This window comes from Sus scrofa, chromosome 15 (genome assembly GCF_000003025.6).
Source record: "Sus scrofa isolate TJ Tabasco breed Duroc chromosome 15, Sscrofa11.1, whole genome shotgun sequence".
NCBI lineage: Eukaryota > Metazoa > Chordata > Mammalia > Artiodactyla > Suidae > Sus > Sus scrofa.
Genome location: NC_010457.5, coordinates 78,225,939 through 78,240,852, shown reverse-complemented (window position 1 = coordinate 78,240,852; position 14,914 = coordinate 78,225,939). Strand labels below are relative to the sequence as shown.

The window sequence follows — 14,914 nt, the reverse complement described above, 5'->3', positions numbered from 1 at the left end:
GGACTTAATAAATATAAAAGGGGAAAGGTAGGAATATGAGGGACACCCCACTAATTAGTAGATCACTAACTGAATGACCACACTTAGCAACATGTTTATGTAACTTATGGTGTAATAAAAAAAGAGACACACAGAGTTCCCACTTTGGCTCAGCAGAAACAAATCTGACTAGCATCCATGAGGACGCAGGTTCTATCCCTGGCCTTGCTCAGTGGGTTAAGGATCCGGTATTGCCATGAGCTGTGGTGAAGGTGGCAGACACGGTTTGGATTTAGCATTGCTGTGACTGTGTTGTAGGCCAGCGGCTACAGCTCCAGCTCAACCCCTAGCCTGGGAACCTCCATGTGCTGCAGTTGCCACCCTAGGAAAAAAAAAGAAAGAGAGAGAGAGAGAGACACACACACACAAGCTCACCAATATTTTTGCCAAAAAATATTTCCCTAAAAGGAATCAAGAGAAAACAACCGGACCAATGCAGAATGTAGTACATTCTACAAGGCACAGGTTTGCTCTCCTCAAAGAAAGAGAGTCATCCAAAAGAGGAGGGCAGTTATTCTATACTGAATGAGACATCAGAACTAAACACAATTCATGAATCTTGACTGGGTCCCAAATTGAAAAAATATTCATAAAAAGACATTTGGGGAGAAACTGAATACAAACTATATATCAGAATTATTCCTAATTCTCTCAGTGATCCTAGTATTATAGTTACATAGGGGAAATGTCATTATTCTCAAAAGATGCATGCTAAAGTAAAGTATCACAATATCTGCAACTTTCAAACGTTAACAATTGGTAAATCTAGGTGAAGGATGTATAGATGTTAAGTTTATTATCCTTTCAACTTTACTGTGGATTTGAAATTTTTCAACTGAAATGTAGGGGTGGAAACTTGAACATGGTCTCAATGGTATGTGGTGTTTTTTCATTCTTTATGATCCTGAATGATAAATCATTCCCTGTGTCTTTATAAATTATCTTTTGCTTCAAATACCTTCAACTCTGACCCTCCTGAAACACTTGAAGCTGAACTCACACCTGTTCCAAGCAAAGCATAGTTCCTGCTGCCTGAAAGGGTGCAGGGTTTCCCTCTTCACGGCTGTATCAATGGGAGCATTTTTCGGCTTCAGCACCTCATATGTTTGTCATTTTCTCATGGATGTATGCAGCTTGGGGAATCTGTCATTGTCTCTTTGTGACTTAAAGATGAATCCTTCTCCCAGTCTCTAGAAGAAAAGATACTATATGCCTCCCTTGTGGCTATGTAGCAAGAGGGGGCCATGCCACAGTCTTCTGCTCAGGTCACTAGCGGATTCCAAAGTGGCTTCCAAAGTTTACAACAGATGCCAAGGTGTGCTGGGAACACAAATAGACTAAAAATTGGGAATCTCCTTAGGAAATCATTTCACCCCTCAGGGCCTCCGTTTCTTCATTAATTTAAGGGAATGATTGGAATGAATGTTTTTCAAGTTCTCCTCAAGCTCTCACAGTTTATCATTCAAATCCCTTCTTCCTGGAAAAGACAAATATATCTTCTTGGCCCAGAAGGCAAAGATAAGGCTAAGTCCCCTCCTCAAGACCACTCTTCAAATTCCTGGATGCTGCCATGATGAAGTAGCACCTTCAGCTCTTCTCCAAATGGATAAAAAACATTTCTTTAAAAAAAAACCTAACCCACCTCCGCACCTGGACTATACTTACCTTCCTTCTGGAAATAAATGTGTCATTTAGCAACTTGTAAGGCTTCAGAAAGAAATTAATTCCATATGTACTTAGCATACTAAATAAAGAGAGCATCAAAGGAAGACACTCTGTGCGGAATATGGTTACCCATTTCCTTTCTTCTCTGAAGCTGAACGTTGTCTGTTAGCTATAGGACCCCTTGGAAAATTCTGACAGGGCCAAAGGATAGAAGATGATGGAAGATCTGGGCAGAAATTGCAAAGGAAATCAGTAAACTTTCATCCAGGGCGTGACCAGGGTAGATTAAAGAAGATGAAAAGTATAAGAGATCTGTAATAAATGGAGAAGAAAAAAAGTTAGAAAATTCTGTTAGCAAGAGACTTTTTCCACGTTCAGTTCACTGCCCCGTGCTTCAGGGGAATTTTCTTCTATCTTGCTCACTTTCATAAAAAATAATGATGTGAAAATATTTAAACAACATCCTTCCCTGGTTAACCATTTAAGCCGAGCAGCAGTGACAGTCTCCAGAGCAGAGAAGAAGCCACTCACTACACTTATATGATTAGCTAACAGAGTTCAGATTTGGCTACCATGAAACCCAGAAGTGGGCCTGCATGACCTCTTGAGGATACAGGCCAAATCAAGCCCTCCTTTCACATGACAATATGCAAGAATGCATTTAAGTGAAGTAAAAGGAAAAAAGATTTCCTTTTAAAGGAAAGAACCCAGTACTCAGGAAGCTCTGGCCACCACAACTGAAAGCTGAGGTGATTAATGGTTCCCCTGTCTGCGTATTTTCTTAGTTAAATTAGATTTATCATTTGCTGTTTATTCATTAAATTTGCTATATTCAGTGACTTGCGGTTTTTTAAAAAAAAAGTTTGGATACTACAGCTTGCTAACAGGGGCTCTCACAGAAATCATAGAGAAAGCCATGTCTCTCGTCTCTCCTTATTGTGAGCTGTATTCATGTAAATCATGTTTTGTTTATTCATTCATCAGTATCTCTCCCTTTCATATGTAAGTTCCATAAATGTATCTGTTTTTCACCACTGTAGCCCCACCCCACAGCATACGGTGAAATGCAATAAAGAAGATATAAATATAACATTTGTTATTAGGACAAAATAGCTCTCTATTCATATCATTCTTTATAATTCTAAGATTTTTTTTAGTTGCTATTTGTTTTGTTAAAAAATTCCACTTGAACACTTTTTTTTATAATGATTTTTATTTTTTCCATTATAGTTGGTTTACAGTGTACTATCAATTCTCCACTGTACAGCAAGGTGACCCAGTCACACATACATGTATACATTATTTTTCTCACATTATCATGCTCCATCATAAGTGACTAGACATAGTCCCAGTGCTATACAGCAGGATCTCATTGCTTACCCGCTCCAAGTGCAATAGTTTTCATCTACTAACCCCAAACTCCCAATCCATCCCATTCCCTCCCCATCCCCTCCCCATCCCCTCCCCATCCCCATTGGCAACCACAAGTCTATTCTCCAAGTCCATGATTTTCTTTTCTGTGGAAAGGTTCATTTGTGCCATATATGAGTTTCCAGATATAAGTGATATCATATGGTATTTGTCTTTCTCTTTCTGACTTACTTCACTTAGTATGAAAGTCTCTAGTTCCATCCATGTTGCTGCGAATGGCATTATTTTGTTTTCTTTTACGACTGAGTAGTATTCCATTGTATGTTCACACACACACACACACACACACACACACACACACATCTTCTTAATCCAATCATTTGTTGATGGACGTGTTTGTTGTTGTTTCCAGCTCTTGGCTATTGTGAATAGAGCTGCAATGAACACGCAGGTGCATGTGTCCTTTCCAAGGAAAGTTTTGTCCGGATATATGCCCAAGAATGGGATTGCTGGGTCATATGGTAGTTCTGTGTATAGTTTTCTAAGATACCTCCATACTATTCTCCATAGTGGTTGTACCAGCTTACATTCCCACCAACAGTGCAGGAGGGTTCCCTTTTTTCCACACCCTCTCCAGCATTTGTTATTTGTGGACTTATAAATGATGGCCATCCTGACTGGTGTCAGGTGGTATCTGTGGTAGGTTTGAGTTGCATTTTCTCTAATAATCAGTGATGTTGAGCATTTTTTCATGAACTTGTTGGCCATCTTTAGATCTTCTTTGGAGAAATGTCTATTCAGGTCTTTTGCCCATTTTTCCATTGGGTTGTTGGCTTTTTTGCTGTTGAGTTGTATAACTTTATAAATATACAAAGTTGTATAAATTTGTGTATTTTAGAGATTAAGCCCTTGTCATTTACATCCTTTGAAACTATTTTCTCCCATTCTGTAAGTTGTCTTTTTGTGTTTTTTTATGGTTTCCTTTGCTGTGCAAAAGCTTGTCAGTTTGATTAGGTCCCACTGGTTTATTTTTGCTTTTATTTCTGTTGCTTTGGGAGACTGACCTGAGAAAATATTTGTAAGGTAGATGTCAGAGAATATTTTGCCTATGTTCTCTCCTAGGAATTTGATGGTGTCTTGTCTTACATTTATGTGTTCAAGCCATTTTGAGTTTATTTTTGTGCATGGTGTGAGGGTGTGTTCCAGTTTCACTGATTTACATGCAACTGTCCAGGTTTCCCAGCACCACTTACTGAAAAAACTGTCTTTTTCCCATTTTATGTTCTTGCCTCCTTTGTCGAAGATTAATTGACCATAGGTGTCTGGGTTTATTTCTGGGTTCTCTCTTCTGTTCCATTGGTCTATATGTCTGTTTTGATACCAGTACCACACTGTCTTAATGACTGTAGCTTTGTAATATTGCCTGAAATCTGGGAGAGTTGTGCCTCCTGCTTGGTTTTTGTTCCTCAGGATTGCTTTGGCAATTCTGGGTCTTTTGTGGTTCCATATAAATTTTTGGATTATTTGTTCTAGTTCTGTGTCTTTTTGGTTTTTGTTTTTTTTGTCCGCCCCCATGGGCATGTGGAAGTTCCCAGGCCAGGGACTGAACCCAAGCCACAGCAGTGACAACACTGAATCCTTAACTGCTGGGCCACCAGGGAACTCCTTTAGTTTCCTTTATAAAGACCCCAGGACATATTTCTCATTAAACATATTCCTGGGTATTTTGTGATTTTGATTTGTTTTCAAAAGTGAGATCTCTGTCACCTTCTCTCATTATATTTTATTTATTTTTTTTTTTTTTGGTCTTTTTGCTATTTATTGGGCCGCTCCCACGGCATATGGAGGTTCTCAGGCTAGGGGTCGAATCGGAGCTGTAACTGCCGGCCTATGCCAGAGCCACAGCAACACTGGATCCAAGCCGTGTCTGCAACCTACACCACAGCTCACGGCAACACTGGATCGTTAACCCACTGAGCAAGGGCAGGGACCGAACCCGCAACCTCATGGTTCCTAGTCAGATTCCTTAACCACTGTGCCACGACAGGAACTCCTTTTTTTTTTTTTTTTTTTCATTATATTTTAAAGCTCTTCAGCACAGGCATGTGGGAAAACTTTTGATTTGAGTATATCTATCCTGCTTGCAGCCAGCACACTAAACCCTCTTATTAAATCCAATAGCTGAGAGTACATTTTCCTTGATTCTCTTAGGTAGGTATAAAATCATATCATCTGCAAATAATAAAATTTTGTCTCTTCCTTTCCAATGACCTAAATCATGTTTCTGTTTCATCTTTAATTGCACTAGCTACAAACTGGGAAAGACATCAAATGATAATGGTAATGGTGAATGTTCTATAATCCATTCATGGTTCTAATGAAAAGGCCTCTGGTGCTTCCTCATTCTGATTTTCACAACTGGAGCCCAGCAACCTCTCATCTGCTCACTTCCTTTCACTTTACTCTTATTACAGGCCACTTAAAGTAATTCTAATGTAATAATGTAAGTCTTAATAACACCGGAGTGGTTAGCTCTCAAAGAAGTTTCTTTTCTGTTCCTAAACCACAATGAGAGCATCGTTTTGCTTCTGTTAAATACACATACACATACACACACACACACACACACACACACACACACACACACACAGCAGATGTGACATGTCCAAGCTATGCCACCCCTGGGATTCTGGGGCTGTGGTGGGTGGTAGAGCAACACTGATGCCTCAAGGGCTCATCCACAGCACTTGTGGCTAAGGCAGTTCCTGCAGCTCTGAGAACATAAAGAGCTAGCACCTTTGGCATAAAAACACACATTCCCATGGTGAGTCCTGGCAGTGCCATCTGCATAAATGAAGAGCAACTGTATGTTTGTCCCAATCAGCACAAAAAGTGAAGAGCATATTGAAACAATATAAAAAGAATATTTCTGCTCCTGCCCCAAACAATGACTCTGGTGGACTCTGGCTCTTTTCCTTGGTCCACCACCCATCCGTGCTTGAACAAATTCAAAGCGGGTTGGAACTGGAAACCATTTTGGAGCTCATGGAGAGACTCTCCACCTTTCTATGGTCTCATACCTTCTCCTTCTCCTGTACACCTCTCCTCCTTTTAGCTGCCTCCAGGTGATAAAGACATAGTCACAAATACAGGGGAATACACTGTCAGGTACCATGGCATCAGGACCTAACTATATGGACCGGATGCATCACCTAGGCAGGGAGGTCTTCTCCAGGGAATCCCATCCTCCCCAGCCCACTATCCAAGCTTTGCTGCTATTGGAGCAGCCACAGGCGAAGCTTGATGTCATCTCCACTGTCCTGGGCACTCAAGACTACTCCCAAGATTTCTCTTGGGTTTTCCTAACTGTGGCAGCAAAAGAGACATTATGGGGAGGAGACCTGGGAGGCAGATGACAACAGCAGTTATATTTCCCCCTCAGCCAGCATTTGGCACTGGCTCTACTACCACCACCACTCTCAAGCTATGTTCAAAGAACTCAGGACCTTCCTTCCCCCATATTAACCTCCTGCAGGGCTACAGGCACCCTGGTCCAGTAGGGGAGGTAAGAGTATATAGGAGCATCCATAGCGATGTTCATGGATTGAGGGCGGAAAGGAGGCTGCCTTTGTCCCCCACCCCCAGCTTCCTCCCTGCTCCTCTTACCCCTCAATGAAAGTGTACAGCAAATGTGCTGGACCAAGCTACATTCCGGAGCCAACCCTAATCCCAACTTTTCTAATATTTTCCCCCAGTGCTATGTTTCATTCCCTGGTTTAGCTTCATACCAATCCCCAGCCCTGACTAGTGCTCACCCCTAATGCCCAACCTAGCAATCCAAACCCTGGTATTATACTAATAATTAATAACTGGAACTAACACAAGCTAGCGCATACACACACACACACACACACACACACACATACACACATGCACACATATGTATATATTTAATCTTTATAGCAATCCTCTGAAGTAGATACTGTTATAACCCCCTTTTATAGATGAGAAAACTGAGACCCCAGGAGATTAGGCAACTTGCCCAAGATCACAGAGCTGATAAACAGCAGAGCTGAGATCTGAACCCAAGATCTGCAATCCAGCCTCTGAGTTCATGCCAACACTGAAAGTTTTACCCCCTATTCCCAATCAACCTCAACCCTACCCTCAGATTCTCTGTATCTGATGGCAGTCTGAGCTCCTTGATAATGCAGCTGAGCCCCTCCGCCTGCCACCCAAAGTCAGATGATAGAGTCTGCCCACCCTGCCCCATTGGGTGCTCTTTTGACATACCCTTTCCCCTCCCACGGACAACAGCAGAGCCCGAGGCAGTGAGAGGTCAATGCTGAGCCAAGCCAAGGTGGCCAGCTCATGGAAGCCTTAGGGAGCTTCCCAGCTGCTGATTAAAATGAGCTCCAGACATCCAGGATGCAGCCATGGCACCTCAGGCCTGCCTTCCAAGGCTGTGGAGGATGTTTCCCCATCAAAAGATTCCTATGTCTGGAAATTGCTGTGAAATCCAAGCAGTGGGCAGCAGAAGAAGGCAGCTGTGGGAAGAACAGAAGGTCTGAGGGTGAAAGAATCCAGAGGAAAGAGGCCTGGACAGAGACCTTCACTTCCCCTACATGAAACAGCAATGGAAACCACACATTGCCATTCAAGTGGAATCCTGGGCATTGACTTCTTCTCTGAGCTGTATGCCAGCAACTCCAGGCTGCTGTTCTGAAACTCTCTGGACCAAATTGTGCCCTCCCACTTTTATGTGGCTTTCTCAGCAAACATGCCTAGTTTTTTTCTCAAATTGATTCAGCATCTCTCAGCTGCATCTGTCCCCATTCCTTTATCCTCACACTTCAAGCATTTCCTAAGGCATTCATCACTGTGAATTATTATTAATAATCAAGTATATAATTTGTTCAGAATATACATGAACCAGGCTAATTCATTTGGTTCTTACATTCATCAGTCGTTTAGTGCTTTGAGATAGGTATTATGTCCATGTTACAGTTGGGGAAACTAAATCCCAAACTCAATTGTGTCATGACAAGCAACTGACTTAACACTTAAAGAGGGTCAGAATAAGACAAAAAATTGCACAATGCTTTCACTGAAATCAAGATAACACCTTGTATGAGATCAAAATAACTTTGCTTTTGGAAATGCTAGGCAGGCAAAACAAAACTTACCCACTGGTTTTTCTGGTCTTTGAGCCACCTGTTCAAGATCTCTGATTTAACTAACTCCAATCAGTCTGCCTTTGGAGACCCACACTCTTAACACCTAGGCTAACCCACTGCTCTATTATTCCCTTTGATCCCAGTCAGTACACCAGACCTAAACAGAATTGTGTGAGAAAGGAGGCAGACAGTCAGTATTGAAGAATCCCCACTATGGCTCAGAGGGGAATTCCTACCAACCTATATCACAAAATAAATAACTCAGATATAAGACAAAACCTTATAATGCTAAACGTATGCATGGGGTAGGGGAAGAATTCTACCTAATTCTTTAAATACCAATATAGCATGTTTCCAAAGAGAAGCAAAACTTGCTTAAAAAATAAGAGAAAAAAGTAAAAGATGCCATCAGTCATTTTGTCTATTTCATTAATCTCATTAAAATCAGTGGACAGGTCGGGGAGATGGGAGTACAGCAAAGAACAAATATTGAACATGATCTAGAGAAGTGAGCTCTAACCTGGGACTATGGAATCCTTAGCAGCCTACTGGGGGTCCAGAGACACCTTGAAAGCTCCTTCAAAAATTGGTGCATATGTGCCTTTTTCTGGAAAGAAAATTCACAGCTCTTATCAAGAGGCCCATTACTGGAGGGAAAAAAACACTAAGTACCACTAACTTATAATAGAAATAAATATCTTCTATAACTCAGAAGTATTTTCTAAAACCCAACTGCCCTCCCTCTTGGAAAAAAGTGATCTCTCCCCCCAGTGACACCTTACAGGAACTGGGGGCACCAGGAACTCGGTGACACCAGCTTGGCTGCCCACCTTAGCAACACTTCCCTTCATTCCTGGGCCTCTGCCTAGTCCCCTCTGCAACAGAAGACCAAGTATGATCCCACAGCGCCCTAATTAAGCCAACCTGGGAACATTCAATAGAGTAAAAGCGATACAGCATGGAGAATAAACATCCAGTCCCCAAGAAAACACAGCTCAAGTAGCCTGCAGAATCACTTAGGGAAGCCTGGAAGACTGGAATCAGTCAGGGAAGCAGATGAGGTTTCTGAAGGTTAGGGAGGAAAAGCATATTACATAGGTTGGGCTTTCAGGTATAACAAGCACAGATCAGAGGCAAGCACAGATTAAAGCAACAGAGATGCTAGGAAGGAACAGATGGTCTGGTCCAGGGCCAGGGAGAAAATGAAAGGCAAGATGAAGGCCATATCATTAAGCATCACTGAGAGATGAGGCTTGAACTTTTATACAGAAGATGTCAGAGACTGGGCAGATTTCAATGGAGAAAGAGACCATGTGACTGTGCTCTAAAGAGGAAAAGACTGAGAAGTGGGGTTTAAATGAAGAGAAAAAAGAAGAAAAATGATTGCTGAGAAGATAAATCAGCCAGCACATGGAGTGTCAAGTATTAGTTTTGAAGGCACATAGTAAATGAATGGGCAAGTAGGCAAGAGGCATATAAGACCAGATGCAGCTGTGGATAAATGGGGTGACTTAGGTCAAAGGAAATGGAGGGATATTCCCTTCCACATGCCTGTAGCCCACCTTCATGGAGTTCTGCCCTTGGCTCTATTAACTATTAATACAGAATTATTGTAAGTACCTGTGATGGCCCTAACATCCATCTCTGCCCATACTTCATCTAAGCAATCTTCTTCCCAACTGAGTAACAAGGATTAAAGAAAAATATAAATTTCATCACAAGAAAGTCAGAAAATGACCAACAGCTTCCTAGTCAATTCTACAACCAGTCCCATTCCCTGAACCTGATGTGCATTATGTTCCTTGACTTGTTATTGAAGGAAATTGTGACATTATCAACATCTTAATGACCATCAGTAAATGACTGGTTAAATAGATCAGGGTTTATCTATACTCTGGAATACCATGCAGCTACTTTAAAGAACAAATTGCACAGTTCCCATTGAGGCTCAGCAGGTGAAGAACCCAACTAGCATCCATGAGGATGCGGGTTTGATCCCTAACCTCGCTCACTGGGTTAAGGCACTGTCGCAAGCATTAAGTCGCAGATGTGGCTCAGATCCAGTGTTACCATGGCTGTGGTGTAGGCCTCAGGTGCAGCTCCAATTCGACCCCTTGCCTGGGAACTTCCATATGCCGCAGGTGTGGCCCTGAAAAGAAAAAAAGAAAACACAGAACAAATTGAATCAGATGTACTAACATGGAAAAATATCCAAAATTCCTCGCTGGGTGAAAAAAATTCAAGTTAGAGGTTATATGTACAATATGATCCCACCCATTTAAAAATTATGCAAATAAATCTATACTATATAACTGTGCCTGATATTCATCTATTCATTCATTCAGGAAATATTTATTAAGCATCTTCTCTATCAGACACCACACAACAATCTTTGCCTACATTCCCAGTGGGGAAGATGGATAACAAAATAAGAGAAATAAGCAAAAAGTATACGTGCCATGTACAAAGTGCTAAGGATAAAAATAAATCAGGAAAGGAGGACAGAAGTGTGGGGTAGTTGATACTACCACTGCCTGGTCTAGATCTCTAGGAGTTGTATCTGAGTAAAGAAGGGAAGCAAGTGAGGCAGGGAGTCAGGCAGCTGTTCCAAGGAAGAGTCTGGGAAACACTAAATGCAAAGGCTCTAAGAAAGGAACATGCCTGGAGGTTTCAGCCAGTGGAAAAGGAGGGACCAAGCAGGCAGGAGTAAATTAAGGGGAAATAGGGCCTGTAGACATTGTGAGAACACTGTGAGATGGATATACTTGCAAAGAAAAGCATCCAATTTAGGAAAAAATGTTAATAGTGGTTAATTCAGAAACTGGATTAGGAATAGGTGTAGAAAATCTTTTCAATTTTCATGCCATGGACTTTTTTTATGGATGCATCCCCCGCGGCATATGGAAGTTTCTGGGCCAGGGATTCAATCCTAGCCAGATCGTTTAACCCACTGCGCTAGGTCAGGGATAGAACCCAAGGCTCGGCAGCAATCCTAGCAAATGCAGCCAGATACTTAACCCACCATGCCACAGCGGGAACGTCTCACATTGTATACTTTCATACAGGTTTTAAATTTCATTATGAGTTTCTATGCTTTTTATTAATTTTATAACTAATTTAAACTCAAGATTTCTATTTTTAATGGTAAAATTCATTATTCTATTAAATATATAAACTCAATTAACTTGCAACTTTATAGGGGTCTGTGTTTTTTTTGTTTGTTTTTTCTCTTTTTGCCTTTTCCAGGGCCGCTTCCCACAGCATATGGAGGTTCACAGGCTAGGGGTCTAATCAGAGCTGCAGCCACTGGCCTACACCACAGCTATAGCAACGTGGGATCTGAGCCGCGTCTGCAACCTACACCACAGGTCACAGCAATGCCGGGTCCTTAATAACCCATTGAGGAAGACCAAGGGATCGAACCTGCAACCTCATGTTTCCTAGTCGGATTCGTTAACCACTGTGCCACAACAGGAACTCCTAAGGGTCTGTGTTTTCTTGACTTCATATTTGTCTAGATGGCATCCATTCATCACAGAGCCAATTAAGTTAAGGATGTTTTTCTTTTCTTTCTTTTTTTTTTTTTAGGGCCACACCCAGGGCATATGGAGGTTCCCAGACTAGGGGTCAAATCGGAGCTACAGCTGCTGGCCTACACCACAGCCACAGCAACGCAGAATCCAAGCCACATCTGCAACCTACACCACAGCTCACAGCAACACCAGATCCTTAACCCACTGAGCAAAGCCAGGGATCAAACCCGCAGCCTCACAGTTCCTACAGATTGGTTTCCACTGCACCATGACGGGAACTCCAAGGATATTTTTCTTACTTTGTGTATTCTTGAATGCTCTGGGGCCCTAACAGACCCAAAGAGAGACTGCCCCTCCCAGGGTCTGCTAACTCCTAAAGGAAATAACAGCTTGCCAAGGGCACACTTTTCATATGGAAACCAATCAATCTCCCAGTCTATACCCCCAACTATCTTTTTATCTAACTCTCACACAAACAAGCCAATATTTCCCCCAACCTAAATCAACCCCAGGGCCAGGTACCTGGCAACTAGGGATAGCTCCTATGCCCCAAGGCCCAATGCAATTATTCAAGCTAGCCATTTCTAAACTGGTCACTCTGCCCTATTTTCCTTTCCCCAATAAAGGCTCTGCTCTAATGATTCCTGCCCCTCCCCTACTTCTGCTTCCTGACCATCCTTCCCCTGGGGCGCTGTGTGATGTGCTGCAAAATCTTTATTCAACAGCACTGACATCTCCATCTCAATTACACCTCTATAAAATAAAATCCTGGGAATAATTTTAGAACATGTAGACATGTGTCTAAAAATTCCAAGGATATCCACGTAAAGAGGAAGAGCTGCCATTTTGTTTTGTTTCTCATTTCAACTATTGAATGAGTTTTTCCAGCTCTTTCAGGCTTGTCCTCCAGATACAAGAAAAGATCACTGAGGGAGTTTCCGTCCTAGCTCAACAGTAATGAACCCGACTAGTAACTGTGAGGTTGCAGGTTTGATCCCTGGCCTCACTCAGTGTGTTAAGGATCCAGCATTTCCGTGAGCTGTGGTGTAGGTCATAGATTTGGCTTGGATCCAGCGTTGCTGTGGCTGTGGCATAGGATGGCAGCTGCAGCTCAGATTCGACCCCTAGCCTGGGAACTTCCATGTGACACAGGTGTACCCAAAAAAAAAAAAAAAACAATCGCATCTTCTGCCTGCCACTCTCAACAATTGCTATAGGTAAGGAGGCCTTGAAAGTAAGAAGCTAAAGGGTGTAGGTGGTATTGAATTTGAGGCAGTCTGTAGTAAAAAGCCAGGATGGGGGTTTCCGCTAGACCTGAGAAGGGGTGGATCACAGAACACCTGCTTCAGCCCTAAAATTTTTCTAGAACAGGGATTGAGATGGTTAACTAAAGGTGTCAGAGTGGTTTTTATATAAAAGATTTGAAGCAGAAGTAATTAGCAACCTAAGAGAATCTAAAAGTTGAACCAAATGTAAGAGAAGGCATGTGAACAGCGGATTTAGAAGGGTTTGTTGACTATGGTCAGCCTTTGAAAGAACAGCTATAAAATGCAAATTATAGGTTTGCATTAGGGCAGGGGTCTGAAAAATTCTGGAAAGGGCCAGATAGTAAACATTTGCAAGCCATACTATGTCACATCACCCCAATGCTGTCATTATAGCGCAAAAGCAGCCATAAACCACATAAATGAGTGACTCTGTCCAATAAAACTTAATGATGGGCGTTGAACTTTGAATTTTACATAATTTTCATGCGTCACAAAATAGTATTCATCTTTTGATTTTTCAACCATTTGAAAGTGTAAAAACTATCCTCAATTTCCAGGCTATAATTTACTGATGCTTTCCTTAGGGAACAGAGTTTAGAAGCTTATAAAGATTTTAGGAGAAAAAAAATATTGGGCTTTGGTTCTTTTTCTGAGGTTACTGGTCGGTGTGGGAAATCTTGCAAAACTCCTTAACAAGGGACTCCTATACTTCATTACTCTTCCATTTTGAGTTTGTCGTGGTGTACTCAATCCTTGTTCTCCCTCTGACTCACCAAAAAGGGTCTTAGTACTCTTTTCTCAGGTTGCTGTGGGTTCTTCTATTACATCCCCCAGCTAAAGGAAACACAGGATGGACTTATTTGTAAGCCAGAAGGGAATCTCTTAGATTTGGGACCCAGAAAAGGTCTTAGAATTATCTGATCTAACTCCTACATTTTATAGCTAAAGAAACAGAAGGTAAGCAAAAAAAAAAAAAAAATCAGGAGTTCCCCTTGTGGCTCAGTGGTAACAAACCTGGCTAGTATCCATGAGGATGCAGGTTCCATCCCTGGCCTGGCTCCTTGGGTTAAGGATCCAGCATTGCCCATTGCCGTTAGCTGTGGTCGAGGTTGCAGACACAGCTTGGATCCTGCATTGCTGTGGCAATGGTGTAGGCTGGCAGGTGTGGCTCTGATTTGGCCCTTAGCCTGGGAACTTCCATATGCTGCAGGTGTGGCCCTAAAAAGCAAAAACAAAGACAAAAAAATAAAATAAAGTAGGGAAACTCTATTGGACAAATGATGTCCAATTTAATGGCAAGAAAAGAAAGAGGGCAAGGAAAATAGAGAATGAGAGACTTAGAAGATATAGCAACCAAGTGCCATGTGTCTATCTCATTAGACCCTAATTCTAGCAAAGCAACCATAACAAAGCACTATGAGACAACTGGGGAAATTTGGATCCTGAGAAGATATTTGATGATATTAAAGAATTGCTACTTTTATTTAAGTGTAATAATGGTATTATGGCTGTGTTTTTAAAAAGAATACTTACCTTTTAGGGATACATGCTGAAGTATTTATGGATAATATCATTTGATGTGTTGGATTTCCTTCCAAATAATCCAGTGGGAAAAGAAGTCTGCGAGATGTAAACAAGATTGGTCATAAATTGATAACTGTCAAAGTTTGGAGGTAGATATATGAGATACCATTCTTTATACTTTCGTGTATGTTTAGAAAAGTCCACAATAATAAAAAAAAAATTTTAGTGGGTGTCATGCTAAAAAAAAAAAAAATGAGAAGCTACTTCCCTCATTCTTGACTTAGCCATTTGCAAATCAACAAGCCATATAATTTGGGGCAGGGAATTTAAATGAGGC

At 41.6% G+C, this 14,914-nt stretch overlaps 1 long non-coding RNA gene across 1 annotated transcript in view; it reads right to left on the bottom strand.

Annotated features, from left to right (window-relative positions):
• The window catches only part of LOC110257106, a 32,407-nt gene continuing 17,896 nt past the window's right edge, over positions 404 to 14,914 (bottom strand). The window contains exons 2-5 of the long non-coding RNA XR_002339337.1: positions 14,587 to 14,673; positions 8,773 to 8,859; positions 7,369 to 7,622; positions 404 to 2,016 (exon numbers count right to left, since the gene is read on the bottom strand). This is a non-coding gene — a long non-coding RNA (uncharacterized LOC110257106). The remainder of the gene's footprint in view (positions 2,017 to 7,368; positions 7,623 to 8,772; positions 8,860 to 14,586; positions 14,674 to 14,914) is intronic.